General features: G+C 54.5%; 1 protein-coding gene across 3 annotated transcripts in view; it reads right to left on the bottom strand.

The window, feature by feature from the left end:
* Positions 1 to 25,227, bottom strand: part of TFEB (transcription factor EB) — a 51,140-nt gene extending 25,913 nt beyond the window's left edge. Inside the window, exon 1 of one of the 3 annotated variants that reach the window (XM_012773259.3) lies at positions 24,959 to 25,227. The gene's annotated coding sequence lies outside the window, so the exon portion shown is untranslated. Of the gene's footprint in view, positions 1 to 14,087; positions 16,944 to 24,958 lie in introns of those variants that run through there. The other 2 variants (XM_012773260.3, XM_012773261.3) reach the window with 2 other exon arrangements.
* Positions 25,228 to 27,989: the final 2,762 nt, after the last annotated feature.

Raw genomic sequence — 27,989 nt, 5'->3', positions numbered from 1 at the left:
CTGCCTGGCTGGTGGGAACGCAGGAACGGAGGGAGGAGGGCCCCGCAGAGCGCAGAAGGAGACAGGGCTCCAGGATGGGGTGTAAAGGGAGATGGCCGCAGTGTTTCCCTCCAGCTTCTTTCTTCTCCACCTGTCCCCAAGGCCCAGCTCTGGCATTTCACAATCTTGTGGTCACTGCAGAATGCCCTGTCCCTTTGCTAAGAGGGCTGAGGTGGCACTGAAGGGAGCAGCCAGGCTTCGTGCCCGGGACAGAGAGGGGAACGGGGTGGGGAGGAGTGGAGAAGAGAGGACCCTTCAGCCCCACCCAGCCCCAGGGGCCCAGGGCTTTTGGAGTGAGTTGAGACTGGAAAGTAAAAAACTAGACAAGCTGAGCGGTGGCGGTGGCGCATGCCTGTATTCCCAGCTACTCGGGGGGCTGAGGCAGGAGGATCACTTGAGTCCAGGAGTTCAAGACTAGCCTAGTTAACATACAGAAACCCCCTGCCATCTCAAACAAAAACAAAAATGGGAAGACTCTATAAGGGCCATGTCTGGGTGCCTCAGCTTGGCCTGGGAGGCATGGGCACCCCAAGGCAGAGGCAGGACCCTCACAGCTTAGAGCTGGTCTGCCGCCTTAGCAGCCTCACCTGGCGTCAGGAGCTCCTTCAGGTTGGGAAACCTGAGGAGGTGGGTGGCTCAGACCAAACCCTCAGAATAGAAGCATTGAGAGGCCTCGCGTGGGGGTCTAGGTCAGTAAAGCGGGCTTCCCAGCCAGCCCTTGGAGCTCAGAAGTAGGGGTATAGGTCCCAGCCCTGGCCACACCTCACCTCTACATTCCTGTCCCCTCCCAGAAGGCACAGGGGCTATATAGTGCAGGCAGAGCAGGGAAACTGAGGCACAGAGCCTGCTCTCCAGCTCTGGAGACTCATTCTGCCTGCCCAGCTACCAGCACCATCCTTGAAAGTCAACCACCGTGCTTCTTGAAAGCATACAGGGACCGCAGACCCTGTTGTTGCAGGGTCCTCTTCCACCCTGGGGACACATATTTTCCAGAAAGAGGCCTGCCTTGCTCCCAAAGTTGGGCTGTAGAAAGAAGGCACCCTGCCTTTTCCTGAGCCCTGGCCCAGGGCTGAGCAAGCAGCAGCAAGTGGCTCAGGCCCGGTTCTGGGCACCAGCCCCAGCTCTGCCACTTACTAGCTGGCAGGCCTTGGGCAAGTTAATGAAGCCTTCCAGTGCCTCAGTTTCCCCTCTGTGAGTAGGGTAGGCCTCCCTGCTCTGTGTCTGTCATAGCAGATGGCTTCTTGACTATGCAAATGGTCCCGGCCCCTCACCTCTATTCACCAGTCCTCCCTCTTCCTCCTCACCAGGGGCCTAAGGGCCCAGGTCCTGGCGGGGGGTGCTGAGGAGTTCACAGAGCCACTGCTGTTGATAGAGCCAGTGCCAGGCCCTCGGCGGGCACGGGGCCCAGGCACACAATGGGGCTGTGTGCACCCAGCGTTACCCTGGAGCGGGGCCGGGCAGGCTGGCATCTGGGGTCAGGCCAAGAATTCATGTCCCTGGAGAAAGCCTCCCCGCCCCCTCCGAAGCAGCACAGCACTGTCCAGAGGTGGGTAAGCACCACCCACTGCCCCCACTGGGCCCAGGGAGGGGAATGGGAATGCGCCCTGGCAGCAGGCACTGGGGAATGGGGACTCCTAGCCGACGGCTGGACGGCCCACTTGGGAGGCATCTGGGACCCATCACGTAATCTGGGGTTGCAGCTTCCCCTGTGGCCAGAGGAGGGGAGATGTGTGCCGGAGCCAGGACAAGGAGCAAGAGAAGTCTGGCTGCGACCCCCGCCCCACACAGAGGCCCGCACTCCTCCCTCCCCAGCCTGCCTGGGCCCTGGGAGGTTTTCCGAGGCACCCAGGACTTCTAGCCACCCGCCTGCACCAGGGCACTGGGTGCTGGGGAGAGGAGCCGGCTCACTCCCCAGCGGGATGAGTCACCAGCTGGCTGCAGCCAGGGTGGCGGGGCGGACAGTGGACAGGTGGGGCTTGTCCTCTCCCCTCCCTGGCAGGTCTTCTCAAGCTGGAAAACCACTTGGCTGGTACCGGTGCTGACCACAGCGTCCCAGCCCTGGCCTCGGCAGGCCACTTCCTCTGGGATTGCCTGGCCCCGGGATTCAGGAGGCTTGATGGCCTCCTAGTCCCCACACTAACTCCCATAGCTGCAGGCGTGGGCAGCCCACCCCTCTGAAATGCCTCGAGAGGGGCGTCAGGCTGCAGGTGAAGGCAGCCACTCACCCCAAGCGAGAAACAAAGTCTGAGGGAAGGGAGGAGGGAGAACCCGGGCACCTGGTGGGTAGTGGGGACAGGGAGGAAGCCAGGCCACCTTATACCTGAGGCTGGGGCCCAAATGGGGAGGGCCCCTTTGCATGAATCACTTTCCATTCTCCTCAGAGCCCGGAAGCACCCGGCAACAGGAGCTACCTGCCCTTGCCCCTCGCCGGCTAGATGCCGCGTTCACACACGCCTCGCACAGTCACAGCGACACAAGTATGTGCCCTACGGCTGCCGCCCACACTCCCCGGAGGTCACACACAGAAGTCGCGGTGGTGGCCCCAGCCCAGCAGATACAGTCGGATGGCTGCCCATCCCCTGACACCCAGAGGCACCCCCAGCCCGAGCGACAGCGGGCCCCACCACATCCTGCAGCCCCAGCAGTGCCGCGTCTCGGAGCACTTGGCCCTGGGGGCCTGCCTGGTCAGAGGAGGGGACTGTTCCCACAGAGGAACACTTCCCAAGTCCTTCACGCGGCGCGCGCGCACGCGGGCGCACACACACACACACACACACACACACACACGGGGACCTTCTGCCACCCGCGCCCCACCCTGAGACATCATCCCCAGGCCCTGGGAACACAGGCCGTGGGAGCCAGAAGGACCTTCTGAAGCCGAGCCCACCCCACCCCCATTTTACAGGTGGACGGACAGACTCAGACTGGGGAAGTGTCTCTGCTCAAGATTAGGAACAATGGCCGGGCGCGGTGGCTCACGCCTGTAATCCTGGCACTCTGGGAGGCTGAGGCGGGTGGATCGCTCAAGGTCAGGAGTTCTAAACCAGTCTGAGCAAGAGCGAGACCCCGTCTCTACTATAAATAGAAAGAAATTAATTGGCCAACTAAAAATATATAGAGAAAAAATTAGCCGGGCATGGTGGTGCATGCCTGTAGTCCCAGCTACTTGGGAGGCTGAGGCAGGAGGACTGTTTGAGCCCAGGAGTTTGAGGTTGCTGTGAGCTAGGCTGACACCACGGCTCTCTAGCTGGGGCAACAGAGTGAGACTCTGTCTAAAAAAAAAAAAAAAAAAAATAGGAACAAGGCTGAGCCTGGGATCCAGGCCTGGGGTAGCTCAAGGTGAGGCCAACAGAGCAGGCCGGGGAAGGGGGGCAGCTAGAAGGAAGAGCAGGGCAGTTGGTGGAAGAGCTGCCTCCACTCGGGGGTACCACTTTGCTGGCACCATTTCATTCATGCATTTCAAGCATTTCTTGAGCCCCTACTACATGCCGGCGCCATGGCAGGGGCCTGTCTTCCCAATACCACTGCTCTCTCCTGTGATCCCCCACTGACAGGACTGACCATGGTCTTCAGGGCTTCCCTGTCCCGGGGTGCACCGGAGCCGGCCGGGGTTCGCGCCCAAAGCTCTAGCCCAGAGCAGCAGTCCAGGAAGCAGCCCCTCTGTGCCTCCACACACTCGGGGTGTCCAGTGCCCCGGCACAGGTCAGCACCCCTCCCAGAGCCCATGCCGGTCGGGGGGCACAGAATGTCAGATGACAAGGAGCCTGGGAAGTCACCCACCAGAGAGTCCCAGGCTGATTTTAGCAGAAGAAACCTGTTTTCAGAAAAAAATGTGCCTGGAACCTCGATATATAAAACATGAGAACAAAGCAGCTCCCATGAGGCACGAGGAATCAGTGTGGGGACCGAGAAGGCGTCTGTGGGGAGCAGGAGGGCCAGACCACCTGCTCTCAGCTGGAGGCCTCTACCACTCCCGGACAGTCCCCAGGCGCCTTCTGGGCTACTGGAGAAGAGTGTGGAAACCACAGTTTTCTCCGGCCTCTTCACCGTACAGAAGCCCCAAGGAAGCAGGTAGGGGGTACGGATCGCACAGCTCAGGGAGAGCCAGGACCACAGTCCCTGCCCCTCCAAACTTGAGGCCAAGCTGTTCTCCATGACCCCCAAGGCAATGGGACCCCATCACTCACATGGGAAAGGGACACAGCGACACCCCTCTCCCCAAACTATCTCATGGATTCAGGTCCTATCATGCACCCTGCACTGGGCAAATGCTCCACAAACATCATGCCCTTTGGCCCAGGTCAGAGGTGGGAACCTGCGGACTTAAGGCCACATGTGCCCTTTAGGTCCTTAAGTGTGGCCTTTTGATCGAATCCAAATTTTACAGAACAAATCTTTTTATTTTTATTAATGCAGCTTTTGTTCGTCTTTTATATTTTTAATACTTTATTTTTGAAATGAACATATTTAAAATACCAAATTATAAAATAATTTTTAATGAAATAATCCTCCCAGATTGACTGGCACACTTAGAACATTAGTAAGCCATGAGGGCTAACTTGACGGCTGCTACACTCATGATGTAGTTCTAACTTCCCCCACCCGACAGCACAAGGCTGGTTGGCGAGAGTTTATGGGGATCAAGCACACTAGTCTGTTAGCGGCTCTTGACAATGGTGCACTGTGTTTCTGTTTGAAGTGGAATTTGTGAATAGTTGCACAGCTCAATGATATTTTTTAATTCTGTCTGCTTAACAGCCCATCATGTCAAGAAGACCAAGAGAATGCTGAAGGAAGAAAACAGATTTTTTTTTTTTTTTGATAAAGAGTCTCGCTTTGTTGCCCAGGCTAGAGTCAGTGCCATGGCGTCAGCCTAGCTCACAGCAACCTCAAACTCCTGGGCTCAAGCAATCCTGCTGCCTCAGCCTCCCACGTAGCTGGGACTACAGGCATGCACCACCATGCCCGGCTAATTTTTTCTATATATATTAGTTAGCCAATTAATTTTTTTCTATTTATAGTAGAGACGGGGTCTCGCTCTTGCTCAGGCTGGTTTCAAACTCCTGACCTCAAGCAATCCGCCTGCCTCGGCCTCCCAGAGTGCTAGGATTATAGGCGTGAGCCACCGCGCCCAGCCAGAAAACAGATTTTTTAAATGAGGAATGGAAATTGCAATATTATCTTGTTTTTGCTAAAGATAAGATGATTTGCTTGCTTTGTGAGACTGCAATATCAACATTACAGAAATCCAGTGCTCATCAGCATTATGTAATAACACTCATAAGTACCACAAATATTTCAAATTAGAGGGAGAGGTGCAAAAGGTTGTACTGCAGAAATTAAAAGATGAAAAGCAATGGCAATTCTTTCAAGCAGCAATAAGACCTGGAAATAATGCCACTGAGGCAACTTATAAAGTACTTATATACTCAGGAAAAAATGGAAGCCATTCAGTGATGTGGAGATTGTGAAAGAATGCACTGTCAAAGTTGTAGGATGCTCAGACCCGAATACATTTCAAAGTACAAACTACTGCCTCTTTCAAGGAGAACCATAACTGATGGGCAGCACAAATCAGCCTTCAACTTAACAGAACAGCTTCATGCAATACTTCGAAAGGAAAATATATATTATTCAATCACTTTGGATGAATCAATTGATACTACTGATACTGACACTACTGATAACTGAATCAACTGATACTACGGGTTTTATATACTTCATTACGGTCATAACAGAAGATTTTCTTTGCCACGAATACTCGCTTTGGGCACTCTTGTCAACAGAACACAGGGGCATAAATATCTTCAACAGCTTTCAAGATAAATGTCGTGAAGTTGGACTGAATTTGGTAAATTTAGTAAGTGCATGTCCAGATGGTGCACCTTCCCTGACAGGAAAACATGAAGGGTATTAACAGATCCAGATGCTCTCATTTATTTTCACTGTATCTTGTATCAGCAAAATCTATGGGCCAAAGCTACTATTTTAAGAAATACTTTGCAACAAGTATTGTTAAGTGTTTTTGTGCAAATGCAACACAGCATTGTCAGTTTTGTAACATGCTAAAGTTGAACGATGAGGTATTCAGTGTGGATTTGCTGTATTATTCTAAAGTACATTGGCTATCGCAGGGACAAATGTTAGCCAAAATTTTATCTCTGCAAGAACAGATCGTTAAACTTTATGAAGAACAGAATCAGCAATGTGAATTATTGAAAGAAGATTTCTATAGGAAAGCAGCATTTCTGTGTGATATCATGTCAAATCCAAACAAATTAAATATTTCTTTGCAAGGTAAAACTAAGTCTACATATGATATGTGGCCCAAATTCCAAGCATTTCAAAAAAAGCTATCTTTTTTTTCAAAATATTTCTTCAAAAGGAAATTTTGGATGGCCATTTTCCCCAGGTAGCAAAGGCCATTGATGAGCAGGATGACGTATGCAAATCACCTGAAGAACACACAGCTGCTACAGACCTATTAATCAGAGGATACAATGAAAGGTTCACTGTCTTTGGGAATCGTGACATCACACTCAGATTAGCATTTCTGCCTCACCTAGCTGATAGCACCAAGGCACCTGCAGAACTACAGATGGAATTGATTGGGCTCTCAGTAGATGACATTTTAAAGTCATTGTTTGATGCTAAGAAAGATCCAATTGAAACACGGAAAAATGCAGTAGAATACCCATGCCTTTGGCAACATACCTGAAAAATAGTTTTGTTTTGCTTTTCAACCACTTAACTGCTGTGAATGAATCTATGTACTCCTACCTAATCCAAATCAAGATGCCGTTAAGGTCACAAATGACTGACACCCACCTAGAGCAGCAGTCCTCAACCTTTTTGGCACCAGGGACCAGTTTCATGGAGACAACTTTTCCATGGTCGGGGGAGGCAGAGCTCAGGCAGTGATGCAAGTGAGGGGCTGTAAGCACGGGTGAAGCTTCACTTGCTGGCCTGCCTCTCACCTCCTGCTGTGTGGCCCAGTTCCTAGCAGTTTCATGGAAGGTAATTTTTCCACGGATGGGGGGCAGGGGTGGAAGGTAATGCGGAGCTCAGGTGGTGATGCGAGGTCCAATTCCTAACAGGCTATGGCCCAGGGATTAGGGACCACTGATCTAGAGGATCAACTGAAACTGGGGGCCTCCAAGCTGCAACCAAATATTCAAATCCCTTCCAACAAAAAGCAGACACAACAAAGTCATTAAAAGTTTACTTAACTTGAAAATCAACAGCTTTCATTTTTTGCAATTATTAAAATACATAGTAGTTAGATTTTTACAAAATAATGTACACTTTTAAGTACATCTAATTGAAGTTTCTTGAAGGCAGCCTTATTTGATTACAGCTTAATTAACATGGCCTTCCAGCATGAAAAGTTTCCCCGCCCCTGGTATTACAATCTCTGTCTTGTACAAAAAGAAATGGATGTTCAGAAAGGCTAAGTGACTCACCCAAGGTCACCCAACCTGTGAGTGGCAAAACCCAGATTCCAACCCACCTGTGCACTATTGACCCCCTGCTACAGCCTTGCAGAAAATGCCACCATTGTGATGATGCCTGGGTATAACTGCCCCCTTGGAGCCCCACTGCAAGCTTCACCTCACTCAGAGAAAAGCTGGGAAGTCTCTTATTCAACTCACCCCAACAGGATGTTACAGAGCTGCTCATTAATAATAGCAATACAACTATACTGATATCAACACCCCTCTATCATATAGCACTTTCTATTTAGGCACTTCATACATTGTTTCCTTACTTAACCCCCACAACACTACACTCCCATCCCCATCTCACAGATGAGGAAACTGGGGCACAGAGAAGTTGATGAGCCCAAGTCTCACAGCTAGGAACTAGCAAAGCCAGGACTCAACCCCAGGCAGTCTGGCTGCAGTGCCTGCACATCTAATCACTGTGCTATACTCCCTCCCTCCCTATAATATCTGTGGGCTCCTCCTTTGGTGGTGGCTGTCATAAGTGCCCAGGTTGGGGTTTGCCTCTTGCCTCTGAAGCCCCTCTCTGCAGGGGTCAGAGGTCAACTGGACCCCAAGGGCCGGACAAAAGAAAGCCTATCTGATAAACACCTTCGGGCCCTGCTCTCCAGCTAATACGGTAACACCGTCCCACACAGGAGCTAGAGCTGTAAGGATGAGGAGGGCAATCAATGCATAAGCATGAATAGGACACCTACTGCGTGCCCAACTTCAAGTTTCCTAGGTGCAGGAAACAGAATACTCTGTCCTTGCTCTCCTGCCAGAGGCTCCAGTCCTCAGAAATGCCCAAAGGGGTCGCCCCTGCCAACCCCCCTCCTTCAGTACTGGCTGCACCAGATGTTGGCAACACTTAGAAACAGGGCTAAAAATAGACACTCTAATGAGTCAGTGCTAAGAATAACTTGGGCAAACAGACCTCCGGGAGAGGAGACTCTCTATCAGGGAGATAGAGACAGCCCTGGCCTGTCACTTGGAGCCCCCCACAGTCAGCAGAGGGCCTGGAGTATTTCTACCCTACCCGCTGTGTCCCTCGCATGCCCACCTGCACTCCCACCACAAGCCAGGTGGGCAGCCTCTCTCCATGAAGGGAGGCAGGTATCAGAGGGGTGCGCAGGGCTGGTGGGGGCTCCCTGCTCAAGGCAGGGTGAACTGAGGCACCAAGATGCTCTGACTTTCTTTCCCAACTCTAACACCAACTTCCAGCAGGAAACTAGGAAAATCAGGTCCCCAACTCGGAATCATGCCTCATGTCATGTCTCACCTATCCAATGGGTCCCTAGCATCAGCCAGACTGGCCCACCTCAGGGGTGGACAGGGGAACTGAGACCAGAGAGGGGTGGCGCTATACTAAAGGGTGGACATCGAGTGTGGGGGGGGGTGTCAGAACTTAGGAGTCCTAACCATGCTAGATCCCATGCGAGATTTCCATGTCCTCGTCGCCCCTAGAAATGATAAAAATTGTTAGACTCATGGACATCTGTACATGGACTGAAAATTAATACAGCACATTCACATGTGCTAGTAGAGCTGAACTTCCCAACAACTCCAAAGACAGACAAGATGACGAGCTTCATTACACAGCTGTGGAGATGGAGGCTCAGAAAAAGGAGCTGACTTCCGAGGGGCCCTGCAGCTGGGATGAAGTCTTGTCGCCATCCAGGGCCTGGGGAGACTCCCAGGAGCCATATGCCGGGCGCAGCTCCATCTCAGCCGCGCCCAGCGGGAATAGGACACCCTGCGATGACGCCGGGAGCCAGAGGGAGGGGGCCAGGAAAAGGCGAGGAGCACTCGGGAAGGGAGCAGCACTGCACACAGCATTCCTCTGAGAGAAACAAAACAAGGAGGAAAAGGAGGAGGTGCCCCGGCAGAGCACTGGTTACGGAGTCAGGAGCACTGGGGTCCGGCCCCTGCTCTGTCACGGACAACTGTGTGACCTGGGAAATCCTTTCCTAGGCTTCACTCTAGTTCTCAGTTTCTCCCTCTGGAAAATGAGGCTGTAACCACCAGGTCTTTGAGATACCCTGAGGCAGTGGTCCCCAACCTTTTTGGCACCAGGGACAGGTTTCATGGAAGGTAATTTTTCCACCGATGGGGTGGGGTGGGAGGGGCAGGTGTGGGGGGAGGGGGAGCTCAGACGGTGATGCCCTGTTTTCCTAACAGGCAACAGACGGTACCAGGGCTGGGGACCGCAGCCCTGAGGTATATCATGACCATACATTGGAGATGCCCAATGAATATCAGCATATCAAAGGTTCTGACAAGTCCTGAAGCAAAGAAACTAATTTTTTTATAGTTGTATGTTGTTTACAGGGTACAAAGTGATGTTATAGCTTAGGAATATCATGTAGAATAATTAAATCAAGCCAATTAACATATCTATTCCCTCAAATATTTATCATTTCTGGTGGAGCAAACACTTAAAATTTACTTAGTGATTTTATAAGGTACAAAACATTATTATTTACTATATCCACCATGCTGTGCAACATCCCTCAAAACCAAAACAAAAACCAAAAACCCGCTCCTCCTGTCTCATTCAAGTTTTGTACCCCATGACCATCCTCTCCCCAGTCCTTCACCCCTATTTTGCTTTCTGCTTTCTTTGACTCCCACTCTCCCATGCCTACTTGACCGCCAACACTTCCACGGAAAACATCCTGGGAGAACCTGGACTAGATCTGGGATCAGCGACCGAAACACCTGCAGGGATGCACAGAAAACACAGAAGCTTGACGATGGCCACATGAAGCTCAGAGGCCTGCAGGTAGCCGAGAGCCCTGAAAGATTCCCGCAGCTCTGGGGTTCCAGTCGCCCCACACTTCTGCTTACCGAAGGCCTCCCCAAGGACCCTCCCGGGGCCCTCAGCAACCCTACTGAAAGAAGCAAAGGAGAGCTCAGCACCCTGAGTCACACAACTGGGGACACGGGGACCCCGAGACCAGAAAACTGGCCAAGGGTCTCACCCAGCAGGCTGTCACTATGGGCGGGAGAGATCTCGAAGTGGGTCCCCTTTACTGGGCCCTGGTTGTGTGCTAGGCACTTCACAGTCACCATGTCACAGCAGCCCTTTGAGGAGGCACAGAGGAAGCAACGAATGGTCAGAGACATTTGCTCACTGCCCAAGGGCCCTCTGCTAGTGAGAGGTACCGGATTTGAACCCCGGCAGCTGAATCCAGAACTCATGCCCTCAGCCCAGTGCTGCCACTCACTAGCTAGGTAACCTTGGGTGAGGGACTTAACCTCTCTGGGCCTCCGTTTCCTCATCTGTAAAATGGGATAACCCATATTAGGTTACTGTGAGATTAAATCTGCAAATATACAAAAGTGCTTAGCACAGTGCCCGGCACACAGTAGGTGCTCAATATATGTGATCGATCGTTAAACACAACATCCTACTGTGGGAGCCCAAGCCTAAGCCCCGGGCTCTGCGTTCAACAGGCTGGGAGCCACCCAGAGCTTCCTCAAAATCGCCCCTGCCTATCGGTCCTAGGTTACTGCCCCTCCACCAGGCAACACGGCCCCAAGCCGCGCTCCTACACGGCTGAACGGCTGAACGCAGGCTGGGGCCCTGGAGGTGGGGCTTCCCAGGCCCCTCATTCGCTGAGTCTCCTGCCAGGCCGCCTCTGCTCAGAGCCGGGATATCCCCAGCCATGGTCACAGGCCTCTCCCTACCACTCCCCCCACTGCCCTAGGTCACGGGGTGTGGGGGCAGGGGGATCTCCAGCCAGGCAGCTGGCATCCTCATGACCTTCCCCAGCCCGCCCAGCCTTAGAGAAGACAATAACAACCCCCCGGCGCACGCCACACTTCCTACAGACGCCTCGTCCGCGTCGGGTCACGAGACGGGCATCGCCACTCAGGAGGCTGGCTGCTCATGGCTTAGGGTGCCCCCTTCACAGATGGAGAAACTGAGGCCCTGACTGGGCCACACGCTTGCCAGGGCAGGGATCTAAATGGTAAAAAGGCTTGTGGCTTCTGGACCAGGGTCAGAGGTGAGAGAGCCAGGTCGCAGGCCAGGCCCACCAGAGCTAGCAGGGGCTGCAGAGGGGAGCAGAAAGCTCAGGAGCTTCCAGGAACCAAGGTAAGAGGAGGGAACGGCTGAGCCCTGGGCCCTGGGGCCCACCCACCGTCCCTGCAGATCCTGCAAGTTATGGGGGCAGGCATCGGGAAGCCTGAGCCGTCTGCTACCCTTCCCCACCCCAGCCAGGGCAGGCAGGCACGGCCCTCACCCAGTGCCCTCAGACAACCCCTGCCCAGCCCCCTGCTCTAGCTAGCATGGGCAGCTCCTGGCAGGGAGCCTCCCGTCCTCCTCGGTGGCTCTCTAGCCTCCAGACTCTAAGCCAGCTGTGCGCTCAGGCATCGTCTCCTCCCACCATTCCTACCCAGCACACGGTCATCACCCAGGAAGCCCTCCCTGACCGCCCCAGCCCCTGCCTCTGCTGACCCACAGACATGCCAGCCACCTTGCTAGGACCTGGCTTGAAGCCTAGCCTCAGCCGGAATGTTAGGTTTGCAGAGGACAGATGCGCTGGCTCCGGCACTGGTGCTGGCTGTTGTACTCAGTAGGTGCTCCATAAACACCGCCCAGGAGGGGGAGAATCTCGAAGGCAGTGGTCCCAAAGCTTTTGACCATGACTCACAGAAAAATATATTTTGTTTGACACTGGACACACACACACACACACACACACACACACAACAGTGTTCTACAAAATAATACTTAAAGACGTTCGACACATTTGAATATTTTTTATTTTATTCTTTTTCATTAAAAAATGCTTGTGGAGATCCGCTACACTGGTTTCATGACAATATTATGGCCCAATTGGTGTCCCCGATCCACCGTTCAAAAACATCTCTCCAAAGATATCTGTGTAGCCCAACTCACTGCCTGGTGAGTGACCATCTCTGAAACAGGTGCCTAATAACAGCACCCATTCGTCAGACACTGCGGGCCAGGCCTGTGCTAAGCATGGTAGCCCATTTCATCCTCACCATCACCCTAGGAGACGGAACTGTTATTATCCCCATTTTAAATGTGGCCACACAGTAAATGGCTCAGACAGAGCTCAAAGCCAGAGCTGTCTGCACCTGAAGCCATATTCACAACCACTGCACCACACTGCCCACCAGGTGAGTGGTCTTCAGACCCTCTCTTTTTTTTTCCTTTTGAGATAGGATCTCACTCTGTCACCCAGACTGGAGTGTAGTGGCATGATCATAGCTCACTGGAGCCTCAAACTCATGGGCTCAAGCGATTCTCCTGCCTCAGTACCCTGAGTAGCTAGGACTATACAGGCACACACCACTATACCTGGCTAATGTCTTTTTAAATATTTTCTGTAGAGATAGGGGTCTCACTATGCTGCCCAGGCTTGTCTCAAACTCATGGCCTCAAGTAATCCTCCCCATCTCGGCCTCCCAAAGTATGAGCCACTGCACCTGGCCAAGCCTATCTCTTAAGACGACAGTGGCAGGAAGCCTGCAAGGAAGTCCACTCCAACCCTAACTACTAAAAAACCATTCCCTATATTAACTTAACTCTTTATATCTGTTGATTACTTATTTGGAGATGGGGCAGAGAGAAGACAGGTCTCCCCGGCCAGAGTCCTGCCTTCACACCCCTCACAGCCGGCCCTGCTAGCTCCTCCTCCCCCACCCATCTCTAGCCAAACCCAGGGAAGGGGCAGGGTGTGGGGGCGTCCACCTGAGGGCTGGGGGAACAATTCTGCCATCCCTCCTTCACTGACATCACTGCCCTGGGGCAAGTCCCTGGACCCCTCTGTGCCTCCACATCCCCATCTGTAAAATGGGGATGGTAACAGCATCTTCCCTGCAGAGTGACTGTGAGGGTCAGTAAAGCATTTGGCACAGCACCTGACATGGCCTGAAGCCAAGTCAGCATGAGCTCTCGTTATCATCCCCAGTTCCAACTCAAATCTCCACCGTCAACAAGAATCACCAGGAGCCCTGCGTGGGTTTTTGCTGTCTGCACACAAAACACCACGTGCAGGTAAAATGTTAACCTGTGCAGAGTGCTTACCTATCGGGTGCCAGGCTCTGTTCTGAGCACTTCACACAAGGAAAGTCTTTTAATCCTCAGAATGAACTCACAAGGTGGGCTCTATGATTGTCATCTCCATTTCACAGATGAGGAAACTGAGGCACCCAGAGGGTAAGTAACTTGCCAGGATCACGTAGCTGCCAAGCAGGTAGACACAGAGTATACGCCCCAGTCCCTAACGTGAATGGGTATTCGCTGTGGCACTGCCCTAAGCACACCATGCCCTCGGCCTTCTCACCAGAACCTCGCAACACGCCTTCCGCCACCCCGCGCTCCTCCCTGAGCCTGGGCAGGGGCCTCTCACCGGCCACCTGCTTCCCCTTCCTCCCCCAACCTGTCCCAGCCCTGGCCCTGCTCAGAGCCCCCACCCCTCCTCAGAAGACACCTGACACCAGTGCAGCCTGAGGGGCCATGTCCCCATGCACCCACCTCCCCTAAGACACCACAGATGCAGGCACACGCACATGCGCACACATGCTCACCCGTGTACCTGGCAGAGGGCAGCCCCCTGGAAGGAGGCCCCCTGGAAGGCTCAGCTCCTCCGGGGCCGGAGCCCAGGGCCGCGCCCCCACCCCAGCACTGGGCCCAGTTTCCTCATTTCCCCCACGCTGTTTCTCACCCGGCCTGCGGAGAGGAAGTTGCACAATCCCCTGGGAGCTGCAATGTGGCCGAGGATTACTCACAGTGCAGGGGAACCACAGGCCCGGAAGGCCTCTCTCACACACCACAGCCTGCCCCGCGCAGACTGCTCCAGTCTCACCCGCCGGGGCTCCGGGCCACCTATGCTGCCCTTCCGTCCCCCCAGAAGGAGCCTCTCACAGCACCCCACACCCAGCCCAGCCTCAGATGGCCCCTGGCACCAACCAGGCTGCAGAGACACAGAGAGGCAAGAATCCCCCCGGGCCCAGCGTGGGCCTAACCCTAAGCCAGGCCTCCTGCCAGCCCCTCCCAGAGACACGCGTCCTTTAGCCAGAAGCCCCACCGTTGACCGTCTTTCGGCTGACCACATACCTGCTGCCTCGGCCTAGGGCCTTCCCAGGGCCTGCAGACACCCAGTTCGAAGTCCTACCGCAGCGCACCTGGAAATGGCCCCCGAGACCAAGCATAGGCCAGGGAGCTCTGGGGAGAGCCGAGCCCCGCATGGTCCTCACTTGCAAGACACGCTCCTGCTGCCCACGCGGTTTCCGTGGTTCTGCAGCCCCCAGAGTGCTTTCCTAACAGCCTGTCAAGGAGATTTGACAGAGATTTTAACTGAGTGCTTTTTTGCGGTGGCTGAGGGATTCTTATCTTTGATGGGTAAATACCCCTTGTCAAGAAAGCTCGGTCATCGGCTTCCCAGGCGGATGGGCTCTCGGGCATTTGGTGAGCGCTGCGGGAAGGAAGAGCGTGGGATGGGGAGGACCAGGCAGGCCGTGGCTCCCGGAAAAGGCAGGAGATGCCAACGGGTCAGGCAAACCCAGAAAAGGAAGGTCAGGGAGGCTCAGGGAGGACCGACCTAGACTCTGACCCTAAACCGGGCCCTCCCCCCCTCCCCCCGTGATAGCAAACTCCAGAAGGACACAAAGGATGAGTAGGAGCCTGGCCTGGGCGTACGGAGCCCCCAGAGGTGACCTCTGGCTCCCACCCTTCACTGCCCTGGACCTCAGTGGGGCCTCAGATAAGGAACAAGATAAACACCTCTTATCACCCCCACAACCTTGGACTCCCATCTGGCTAAGGACAAAGTCAGAGACGGTTTTGTCTGGGCCCCAGGACTCCCAGAGAGCCCCTCATTTCTGCAGCCCTCATCAAAAGGCTGGGGCCCTCAGGGCTCTGGGGGAACCACATGAACGAGGACCCAGGCTCATGGCTGGTCACCTGACGCCTCCAACTCAGTGGACAGAGAGCACAGTCAAGGAAGAAGGGCCAGTGCTGGAAAGCCCTGCCTCCACTGGAACACGGCCGCCACGGGCCCCTTTGCAGGCCGATCCCCACAAGCCTGTGTGTCCACCCTCTCCCCCTCCTGACAACAGCCCCGTGAAGGGACAGCAACCCTTGCCACCCCGTTGTTCAGATGCTGAGACTGAGGTTCAACACATGTAAGTGACTTCCCCAAGGCCATGCAGCAAGTTTGCGACAAATCTCAGTTTCCTGGCTCTTTTCTTAGATCAGAGTTTCTCACCCTCGACACCACTGATGCCCAGGGCCAGGTAATTATCTGTCGTGGGGGCTGTCCTGTGCATTTTAGGATGTTTAGTAGTATCCCTGGCCAATGTCATTAGACAATGGCAAATGTCCCCTGGGGGAGACAAAATCACCCCCAGTTAAGAACCACTGTCCTAAAAGCACCTAATGAAGACAGGCACCCACCAATTCTACATTGAAGGGGACACCTGCTGGGGACTTAGCCCCGGAGTCTCCCCTTCTCCTGCCAGATGTGCCAGGCAGGGGGGCCTGAGGGCAGTGGGTACTCTGGGGGCTCACTACCCTATGGGAGAAGGCAGCCCCCTTGCAAGCACTGCCACTGGGGGGGGGGTCTCCTCTCAAGATCAAATATTACCCTCCCACTCCCAAGCTATACACCAGCCCCCTTCCTAGCATTCAATATTACAATGGTCTGTCAACTATTATATTTCAATCATACACTCCTAGCAATAAAAAATTTCAAGTACCCTCAAGAGGTGCTTCTTTCCTCATGAAGCCCTTATACAGGCACCAATGAATGGATATATTATGCATGTTAGCAAACATACACAAAAATATCAGTAGACCTACCAAGAAAAGAGAATGAAAATGTAATTTACATCATGATGAGATACTCTTACATGCCTACCAGCAAGGTAGAAATCACACAGTTTAACAATACCGAATGTTGACAAAGACATGGAGCAACAGGAAATCTGTGTGTCGCTAGCGAGGAGTAAATTGGTACAACCACTTAACAAAATATTTACTAAAGCTAAAATACGCATTGTATGCCCTGTGCTCTAGCAATTCCACGCCAAGTTATATATGCTCTGAAGAAATTTATGCACCAGTGCACTAGGGAGTTCACACAGGGTATTCTTACAGCGTTGTTGTTAGTAGCCAAAGGAAGGGGGAAGCAGCCCACACGTCCATGAGTAGCAGATGGATGCTCTACAGCAATGAAGACGAACATACTACAGCTACACACATGAATGACGCTCACAAATACACTGCTAGATGGGAAAAACATAAGAACATGTCCATTTTCATTCCATCTGTATTAAATTCAAAGCCAGGCAAAACTAAACTCTAGTAATAAGGGGTGCAGACAGCCCTTGGGCTACAGGATAAAAAGAAGCAAGGAGCTGATTATCATAAAAATCAGGATAGGGGTCATCTCTGGGGCCTGGGGCGGGGGGTGGGGGGGACACACACAAGTTGATTTTGGAGTACAAGCCACATTATGTTCATTCATCTGGGTGGTGGTGACCTAGGGGGTCACTTTTATAATTATCTACTACATTGTACATGTATGTTCATGGTCTTTTCAGCCATTATGCTGTTTTTCACAATATAAAAGAGAGAAAAGGATGACATATAAATAAATAGAAATAAAAGTTCGAATATTGTCTTCTCACACCTGGCTTTGAAAAATACTATAATTAGGTCTAAAGAACTGGGTGACCCTATAGTTAGTCACAGGTCTGGAGTATCTGATGTTTCTCGGGGCTGTCTAGGGAGGGCCCCCTTCCCCCAGCGGGCCAGGCAGCTGGCTGCCCCTCCACCCTCGAGAGCCAGCCACTATAGCCCCTTCCACCTCCCACCCTGCCTGGCCAAGGATGGGGGCTACATAGGCTGAGGGTCTTCACACCCACCTCGGCCTCCCCCGGGCCGCTCCTCTGGGTCCCTGAGAGCAGGAATTGGAGGCTCACTCTGGGGAAGGTGCTGGGGGGTGGGCCTCAGCACCCTCTGAACACATCAAAAGAAGGAAGGGGGCAGAAAAGAACATAAAGAGGATGGAGAGAAGGGGAGACAGGACAGGAGAGGAAGACACGCACACCTGTGAGGGCCAGTGCTCCAGACGCTATGGAGCCAGACGGGCTGTGGGGAAGGAACAGGGGGAAGATTCAGGCCCAAGACTGTGGGCTCAGCAGCAGGCAGGCCCAGAGAGGCCTGAGTTGGGCCCGATTTACCTCCAGTCCTCCCATGGCCCCAGGGCTTCCATGAGGCAGGTGGGTGGCTCAGGGCCTCCCCTTGCACTCAGCAGCCTCTAGTCCTCCAGGAAGGAAGGACTTATCCAAAAAAAAGCCTCCTGGGCCTGCAGAGGAGACCTCCGGTTGGGAGGGCCCAGGGAGCAGTAGAGCTGCCCTTTCCTGGGCCCAGATGGGGGGAGGGCTGAGGGCCTAAACTCAGTCAAGGTCTCTGTGCTAGCAAGAGCTCAAGGAAGCAAAGGGCCAAATGCTGCCACATTTACATTCATCTAGCACCTAATTGCATACTCTCTCCTGTCACTCTGCCTTCCTCTGTCCTCTGCCGTCACCGAGACTCCCTGGCTAGGCCATCAGCTTGCTGAGGAAGAAGCGATGTTCTTGTTCTCACCCGCCTGACCTGGCCACGCAGTGTTCAGTACACGCCACTGACTCAGATGGCACTGAAGGCCATGGGCTGCTGGGTCCCTGGGCCTGTGTCCCCACCTCTCAACCGCGTAGGGCCCCAGCTCAACAGCTCCAATCAGCCGGAAGCAGAGCCAGCCAGCACTGCCGGGCAGGGCAGCTGAGTGCACCTGGCTAGAGCTGGGAGGGGACAAGAGGCGGTGGGGGGTAGACAGTATAGTGTGTCACCTCCTGGCCACTCCACACCCCTCAGGGACTGCGGGGGGCTGGGGCAGGTGCTGTCCCCAAACCAATTATAAATAAGGCAAAGGACAGGCTGTGACTTCCCTTGGCAAACAGGAGAAAACAAACCGGAGCCCCACCCACAGCCCCACTGGTAGAACTGGGGGGGCACAAGGCAGAGACCGCAGGGCCTAGTCGAGCTGTGTGCGATGTCCCTGAGCATTAGATGGTGAAAAACTTGCAGAGTAGAGACTGTGTCTTCATTTTTTTGTGTCTTTATTTCTGGGCACATGATGGGGGCTCAGTTCACATTCTCTCATTCATTCCACAAAGGTGTGCTGAGTGTGCACTGTACGTGAGGCTCTCTTCTAGGCACTGGGAATGTGGCATGGAACAAAACAGACCAGATCCCTGTCCTCAGCGTGCTGACGTGGGCACATCCCATTCACCTGTTGACTGATTGGCTCAGACTCCAAGCCCCGCCCCCCCAGGGCTGAAGGGTCTGCCACCACCTCACCTTGCCTCCACCAGGCTCCACCCCAACTCTACCCCCACTCCCCACACCCCACCCCCACAGGCCAGCCCCCGGGCTCTCACAACTATCTGTTGCCTCAAGGCCAGGACCTCCTAGAAGATGATGAAGATACCACCACCTCCAGCAGGGACCCTCCACCTGTCTTCCCAACATCTCCGGTCTGGCCAAGGAAAAGAAAGAGGAACGCCTTCTTTTTGTGTGCGTTTTATCATTTTCACTATTAAGAAATATGATTCAAACCATGATCAAATATGTGCCCACCGTGGGGGGGGAGGGTAATATAACGTGATGGGCCTTTCAACAGCCTCACACCGTCAAAGTGCGGGTCCGCTTGGACACAGCCCCGTTAGCCCAACAATGCCACTTAGCTCCAAGCGCCTCCGCAGCAGCTTCAACCCTGCCCTGTGTTCCGCCCGGTAGAAGACAGTATGGACTCTCAGCTACTGCTACCTCGTTTGTCCACCTCGCCTTGCCTTAATCGACCAGCACAAATTTCTTAAGCACTTGTCCCAGCGAGTGAGACCAAGAACCACAAAGCTGAACAGGGGTCAGTTTAACGGAGAGTGGGGCAGAGGGTGGAGGGAGGGGAGAGGACTGGCTGAGGGGGACACCAGATGGTCTCAGAAGTTCTGCCTGCCTTCAAAAAAGAGACAGACCTTAAAAGACCCAAAGCAGTCAGGGGAGCTGCAAAGCAGTAGGCTCTAAGACAGTGGTCCCCAAAGTGTGTTTGCTCTGGGGACAGGTGGCATTAGCATCACCTGATAACTTGTCAGAAACTTAAATTCCAGACCTCATGGAATTTGCAGACCTATTGAATCAGCAACCCTGGGAGGGGGCCCAGCAACCTGTGTTTTAACAATTCCTCCAGCGAGTTCTGATGCATGCTCAAATTTGAGAGCCACTGCTCTAGAGAAAAGGCATTGGAATCATCTGGGCAATTTAAAGCAATGATGCCTAGGCCCCTCCCCCAGAGATTCAGATGCAACAGCAGTTTTTGGGCTCCCCAGGTGATCATAACATCCAGCCAGGGTGCGGTAAGATGCAACAGTGCACCTGGTACCCTGGAGAGGTATGCCTTGCCAGAGAGCAAGATTTGGGTCATAGGGAGGGAGGAAGGGAGGGCTAGGGGGAGGGGATGGACCCTGGGTTTCTGGATGGAGAGTCTGGTGGAGTTCCCAGACAAATCTCCATGGCATCGCATCTTTGAGACCTCTGCTGTATACATAAGAGCCAATGAGGTGGCCTTCCCCAAAGAAAGCTGGTTAGGAGATGCAGTGGCCAGACCTAATTTCTTCTCCTCCTTATGCCCACACTTAAAAGCCAGGAAAGAAAGCCAGTGAGTGATGTGCTTGCCTGTTGCCTCTGCCCCTCTTGGCTACCCTCTGCTCTCACCCACTGCCCCACCACTCCACAGCAAAGCATTTCCTGTGTGCCTGGTAAGTCCCAGACCCTACCCTATCACTAGGATTTCATCTCAGCCCTCGGTGACATCACAGCCAAGGGGATCCGTATCTCTGGTGCAGAGTGGAGGAGGGGCAGGCAGCAGGACAGCAGGGGAGAGCCACAGCTAGTTGTGAGTGGTCAGGGGCCAGGCTAGATGCTACCCATGGAAACGCAATGGGCAGGGCAGGGGTGGTAGAGATGCTGCAGGCATTGCTAAGTGCCCTCTACTGTCTTGTTAAGTGAGGAGACCAGGCTGGGTGTGGTACAATTGGGAATGGTAGGGACTGGGGCCACTGAGTCCGCAAAGGCCCACATAAAGTGTTGCATTAAGAGGACATTAGACACACAGGGAGGCCTACTTACAGCCCACAGGTCTTTATCCCTTTCCTGAAGCCCTCTATGCCTCTATTTCCTCACTTGCACATGAGAAATAAAGAAATACATGAGTTATGAGTTAATTATACTCATCATTCTAAGCGCTGCATGTGCACCATGCACCAATACACTCAGCCCTCACTGCAGCACTATGAGGTAGGTGCTACAGTAAGCCTCACATTTTAGGTGTGGAAACTGAGGCAGATGGGTTAAGCAGCTGGCCCAGGCTCATGCAGTATTAAATGGCAGAGCCGGGATTCAAAGCCAGGTGGCCTGGCCCCAGAGCCCATGGTGTCAACAACCCCCTGACCAAGTTGCACTGGCCCAGTGCTAAATTTGTGGTGGCCATGGCTCCATCCCAAGAAAATTTGCTCCACCAGAAGCAGCCTTTAGCTAAAGCTCGATTCTGTGGACTCCAGTATTCCCCAAACAATCCCCCCACAACCCACACCCCTCCCTCTTGAAGCCTTTCCTGCCCTGGTGCCTTTGGCAAAGATCTGTAGAAGGTTCGCATTGGAGGGGACCCCACAGATGATCTAGGCTTACAGATCTGGAAACTGAGGCTGAGCAAAGCAGGGACCTACCCCAGCCACACAACCAGTCAAAGACAGAGCAGGGTCTCTCGACTCCCGGCCCAGTGCTCTTACCACCTTCAGTGCCGTCCCCTTCTCACCCAACAGTCCCCACAGCCTTTTCTCCACATGTGATTGAACAAGCACTACCCAGGGCTTCAAAGGAAGCCAATGGTCGTGGAGTCCGTGCACTAAGCCAGGTGCCCAGAAGCCTGTCAGTAGAGTGCTGCCTTCCCTTCCCGAGCGCCTGGGGTCTCCAAAGAGGCTCAGGAAGACTTGTCTGAACCTATCTCCTTCCCTGGCCAGTCAAGACAGGTTCGAGTCAGGGTTCCTTTGGTCACTCATGCTAGCAGCTCAGAAAAGAGGCCAGGAGACAGGTGTGGTCCTGGGGCAGGAGTTTCAGCAAGTTCCCACACTACTGAGGGCAAGAAACCCTGAATAGGGAAAAGAAGGTCCCCAGGTCACCATACCCCCACCTTTTAAGAGAGAACTCCTGGGAAACCCTGAAGTGGTCTTTAGGGATTGAGAACACAGATCTTGGAGTCAAGTGGTCCTGGTAGAAGCCCAGTCCTGACATCTCCAGGCTGTGTCACTTTAAGCAACTTGCTTAACTTCTCTGAGTCAGTATAATGAAAACAATAATTCCTACCTCACTCTAAAGAGTAAATACACAATAAATACCGGCAACTAGTGTATGACAAAGTTTATTATAACACTGTTCTAGTATAGCATAAAGAGATAACATATTCTATTTATATATTATATTATATATTAATATATATTAATATAATATATATTAACATATAATATATATTAATATAATATATTATATATATTCTTACAGACACACACATACACAAGTCATCTATACACATGGACCTAGATACCTGTAATCTCACAACCACACACACAAACTCACATCCGTTACACAAACCCCACAAACCCCACACTGACCCAAAGAGCCACATCACATACCATGCACCAGGCAGTGCTCCTCCCCTAATCCTCACGACAGCCTGTGAGGTGAGTGTGCTTTTATCTCGCTCCTTTCAGAGGATAGATGCAGTACAGTGTGTGTTACACTCACTGCATCTTGGGATGTGGACATTTCTGGCAGCTCTGGGTACCCTCCCTCTGATCCGAGGAGGCCAACCTGGTTTCCACAGTCATCTCCAGGGCAGCCCCAGCCGGGCCCCAAGTGCCGACTGCCCTCCATCCCCAGGACAAAGGCCCAACCTGGCTTTAACGACAGCTGTGGCTGGGGAAACCCCTGCTGCTGGCAGAAACCACATTGACTGTGAAAAGGCAGAGACAGAAGCCAGGGGGTGTCTGAGCCACTCCCTGTGGGGGCAGGTGCTAAGTAACTCTATAAACTCTGGCTAATGATGCAATTACAGCCATAAACAGAGCCCCAGGAGGAACCAGGGCCAGAAAGCAGACCCTCAAAGGGCAGCCAGGCCTGAGGGGTGGGCGTGCCCTCCCACCTACTATTCAGCTTTCAGAAGCAGGCTCTGTATGCAGTGCATGGGGACACCAGGCACTGCCACCATCCTGGATCCCTGGATGGGCTCCTGCCTGCCCTGGTCAGCCCCTGCCCACCTCTGATTGTGAGTCACCAGGCCATTACCCCTCAAAAGCCCAACTGGCTCTTTCTGGATCCAGTACTTGCCTGAGATGACCCCTGCCCCATCCCCTGTACCCCAATGGGATCCAGAACCAAGACACCTGGGTCCCCACTCGGCTCCACCTCACAGAGCTGAGTTGAGGACAATGTAACCCTGCAGCTGGAACAGGCCTTCTAATGTAAGCCACGCTGGCCCCCCTCCGGGAGAAGCGGAGCATGGAGCACCCCAAACAGCCCTGCCCTTCACTTATACCCTCAGATCCCCAGCTCTCCCTGTCCCAGCAACCAAGCGGCTGGCAGAAAGAAGGGGCCAAGCGAGTTGCTAATTTTCTTGGGGCTGGGGAAACTGAGGCACGGTAAAAGCATACTGTCAGACTACCACATAGGGCTTCCAAGACAAGCAACCCTTCCCCTTCCCCTGCCTCCCCAGGCGGGCCAGTGACTACTGCTGGCTGTCTCTCCCCAGACTGTGAGCTCCCTGAAGGGAGGGCCTGCGGACTGTCCCCCGGGCGGGGCACCAAGAACCGTGTTCTGAACTGAGCACATCCGCTTCTGGCCCCTAAAAGGAAACCAAAGACCAGCCCCCCACCTCACCCCCACTGCCCAAGAGTGCCAGGTCTGGGCCAGTGCGGGTGCAGGGGCCTGAGGCCACGCCCCAGAGGTGTCACTGGGGCCTGCATCGGCCCGGTCCCCTCCCCGCTCGATTAAGCACCCCTCACTTGGGCGAGGGGTGGGAGCAGGGCAGTAATGAACCTGCACTTCCCCACCGAGCGCCAAGCCCAAGAACTGCGCTCAAGTTTAATCAAGAAACTGGGCGCCGAACCGTCCCCAGAACAGACAGGCGAGAGGACGACGGCTGGAGCTGTCGGGGGTTCGGCGAGGACCGAGGGCCGGCCCGGCAGAGCAGGCGCCGGCGCGGACCGGCCCCGCCCCGGGCGCCCTCCCTTCCTCCCCCGGGGCGCGGGGCTGGGGCGCGCCAGGCGGCTGCGGCGCGAACCTGCTCGCGCAGCCCGGAGCAGCTCGGGGCAGCCGTGCGTGAAGCCAGAACCCCGCGGGAGGGGGCCGAGGGCGGGGGCCGAGCCGGCATCTGCCCGCTCCCCTCGAGGCGAGCGCCGGGCCCAATAGCTGATGGGGTACGGGAGGGGGGACCGAGGGGCGATGACGGCGGGGGCGGGACAGCCCGGGGATGGCGTGGACACGGGGTTAGGGGAAGGGGGCGTGTTTTCCGGGATTCGGGACCGAGACCGGGGGAGGGGGAAACTCGGGGTCTGGCGACGGCAGGGAGCTCTGGGGGAAGCAGAAGGCCGGGCGCGGAGGGCGCTCTCCCGAGTTGGGGTTTCCTGGGATGGTGGAGTAGTGCAAGGGGAGAAAAAGAGGACCCAGGGACACCGGAGGGCCACGGGCAGGGACGGCTTCTTCGGCAGCCCGAGCTGGAGGAAGGGACGGAGAGGGGAGAGATGGTACTTCCACCCGCCCGCCAGCAGCCCAGCCCCCGGGGCGTGGCGCCGCGCCGGCCCTCCCACTCGCGGGGACCATCCAGGCTGGGCCTGGCCCGGACGCACTCGGCCCCCGCACGCCTCCCCTGCCTCCGACCCCCTCCCCAGCATCCCCGCCTCCGCCGCGTCCGGTGGAGAGGGAGTGGGCGCGGGCTCCCGCGTCCCCCAAACTTCTCGCAAGTTCACTCCCACGCCTCCCGCCCCTTCGGCTCCAGCTCCCGGCCGGGAAGGCCCGCGCCCGCCCGGCCCCTCCCGCCCGGTTACATAAGGTCGCGGAGAAGCCGCCCCCGGCCCCGGCCTGCAGGGAGGGTCGCGGGGGCGCCGGGCTGCGCTCGCGGCGCCGGGACGGGCACGCGCCGGGCGCCCGGGCTGGATGGAGCGCGGGGCGGGCGGCGCGCGAGGTCCTGCTCCCGCTCCTGCCGGCGCCCCCGCCGCCGCCCACCTGTCTCGGGACCCTCGGGGCAGCGGCGGGGACCCGGGGCGGGCGTCCGGGCCCTCCGCGCGCCCCTCGCCCTCGGCCCGCTCACCTCACTCTGAAGGTCAGTCCGTCCGCCGCTCACGCCCCGCGGCTCCGGCAACTTGTCCCAACTTTGAGCGCCCGGCCTGCGGTCTGCGCCCGCCACCCGCGCCTGGGCTCCTCCGGCTCCACGCCACCCGGGAGGCCCGCCCGGTCCGCCCTTCCCGCCGCTGTCGGCGCCGCCGCCGCTCCCTGCGTCCCGCCCGCGGCCGCCGCCTCCGCTGTCACCGAGCCCCGCGCCCGGCGCCCGGGCTCCGGCTGTCACTCCGCGCCCACTTCCCTCCGCGCCCGGCAGAGGGCAGCACCCGCCCTGCGACCCGCCCCGCCCCGCCCCGCCCCCCCGCCGGTCTGCCGCGGCACCCGCTGGGAAGCGTAGTCCTGACTGTAGCCCCGCTAGGCACACCGGGAGTTGTAGTCCCGCTTTGCGGGCCAAGGCCTGAAGGGACTTGGCGTTTGACTTGGAACCTTTGTTCCACTTCTACCCCTTTGCACGTTTTCTTTTTCCTCAATTAGTAAGGTCCTGAACTGGGGTTCACTACGATACACCCAGTGGCTTGTCTGACCCTCAAGGAGGGACCTGCAGCAGGCTGTATTCCTGGCAGTCTAGGAAAGACGCAGGGTCCCAGATGGCTGCCATTACCATAGAAACTCCTCTTGTGGCAAGCCCCAGCTTCCCTCCTGGTTTGGAGCAGGGTGCGAGACCTGGCTCTTGCACTTTTATGTCTCCCCCTGAGCATAAGGGGCAAGGCTGGGGTCAGCCTAGTGAAGGATAGGGTCAGCCTAGTAAAATATGACTAGAATGGAGCCTGCCCCTCCCTGCTATGAGTTTTCTCCACTTACATCCCCTTATGAGCCCGAGCTTGCTGGGCATACACCATCACCATGTTGCTGGACATGATCTCCTTTCATGTCACCTTCCCCTGTTGAAAGTTAACAGGGTCCTGAGCCATTGTTCTCTGCTTTCTCCTCCCCCACAAGCCATGTTGCCCCAGGTTTCTGGATATATCACTAGGAAGATCCTAAGAAAGATAGGGATGTCTAGAGGGACAAGACCTCTTGCTGAGTTTGTTAGAGCAATTGGGCTTGATTTCCATGTGACTCAAGTAGCTAACCCTCTTTTCCACAGGTGAGGGCCTGCCCTCCTTCAAATACAGGTCCTGGGACATAAGGGTCTGGGTAACAATACAATCAGCCTAACTTAGCCCCAGCCTTCTGAAGCCTTCCAGAAATAGTTTCAGAAGTATTACCCTGCCCCTAAAGGATTCCCATGACTTTTACATGTACGCATAGACATCCAACATTCCTCAGAAACTTCTAGTCCAAACTAGATCAACAGGTGAGGAACTTGGATTCAAACCTTAGCTTCACCCTGACTAGCTCTGTACCCTTGGGTCAGTTACTTAACCTCCCTGAACCTCCAAGTTTTCATTTGTAAAACAGAAATGAGTTTCTTCCTAATCAAATGTGACAATAATGTGGGATAGTGCAGGCAAAGGGCCTCACACAGTGGCTGGCCCCAGTAGTGCTCAACTGGTGAGGAGACAGATGCCTAGATCTGAGGTATGACAGACCACTAATCATACTGCTAGTGGACATGTGTGTGGGTCGTAATGTCCCTGGGGGTGGTTCTGGTGGTAGTTTGGTACATGGGTCAGCAGAGCATTTCAGATTGTTAGAGTAGAGCCCCTTTGCCTGTCACAAGGGAAAAAGAATAGCCTGCAATGCCACTACCACTGACTTTCCTCTGTGGGGTGGAGGTTTGGACAGCTCTAAGCTCTGAGGAGTACAGAGCCCATCCCCAAGCCTTGCTGTAGGCCCATTTCTCTTAGAATCTCAGTGACCCACCAGGAAACCTAGCAGCTCAGGGAAAACATGGTCCATCAGAGTGAAATTTGCCCCTGACTCTCATGCTCCCGATTTCCTGAGACTAGAAACACCCTACAGGCCACAACTCCCCTCCAAAAACAACAGGCTGGCCAACATAAGGAAGAACTATTTATTGTTAGAGAAAGTCCAGAGTCCAGAAAAGGAAGGCTGAATCCAGAGGGGAGCCATAGAGAGAGAACCCCCCTGCAGGGGCAGGACCAAGAAGAGGAAGGAGGCCCACGTGTCCAGGCAGCAAGTCTAGAAGGAGACGGCAAAGCCCACCCTGTGGTTGTGCATGTCAAAGATGGTGTAGTAGAACTCGATGAAGATATCCCCAAAGATCCACAGGGGCTTGTCCTTGTCATAGGGCAGGTAGGTGGACTGGATTCCGATGTCACAAGTTTTACCATTCTGCTCAACACAGAAAGGCAGCACTCATTCATTTGCTCACACATGTGCTGGGCCCTGCTCAGCCCTGAGCCCTGGGCTAGAGGTATAAATGCAGAAATAAGTAAGCCGAGGTCTCTGCCCTTGAGGGCTCATAGGCCAGCTGAACCACCAGAGCTAGTGGCAGGGATTTCTGGAACAGGTAAATGCAGGCTGGAGTGGTTCTCCACAGGGTCTCCTCTCCCCATGGTGAGAAACTCCTTTTCCCACAGGCCTCCCTCCTGCTACCAGTTTGGAGCAGATCAGCATAGTGTTAAACCTTGGAACCAGAGGAACTTGGATTCAAACCTTAGCTTCACCCTGACTAGCTCTGTACCCTTGGGTCAGTTACTTAACCTCCCTGAACCTCCAAGTTTTCATTTGTAAAACAGAAATGAGTTTCTTCCAAGTTTTCATTTGTAAAACAGAAATGAGTTTCTTCCTAATCAAATGTGACAATAATGTGGGATAGTGCAGGCAAAGGGCCTCACACAGTGGCTGGCCCCAGTAGTGCTCAACAAAAAGCCCAGTGCCTCTCCCCATTAATTAATATTAATTGATAATAGATGACACTTTCCTATTTCATAGCCTTGTTCCAAGGAAGGAGGTTTAGAATCAATGAATAGATAAAAATAAATCAGTGTTGCAAAGAGTCGGGAAACAGCACAAAGTAAGGAGGCATTTCTGACTCCCCACCCCTTCCTCCCACCCCCAGTCATGGTGGCTCAGCCTGCAGGGACCAGGACTTA

The sequence above is a fragment of the Microcebus murinus genome, chromosome 5, assembly GCF_040939455.1.
Source record: "Microcebus murinus isolate Inina chromosome 5, M.murinus_Inina_mat1.0, whole genome shotgun sequence".
NCBI classification, from domain to species: domain Eukaryota; kingdom Metazoa; phylum Chordata; class Mammalia; order Primates; family Cheirogaleidae; genus Microcebus; species Microcebus murinus.
This window is presented reverse-complemented; position numbering and strand designations above follow the sequence as displayed.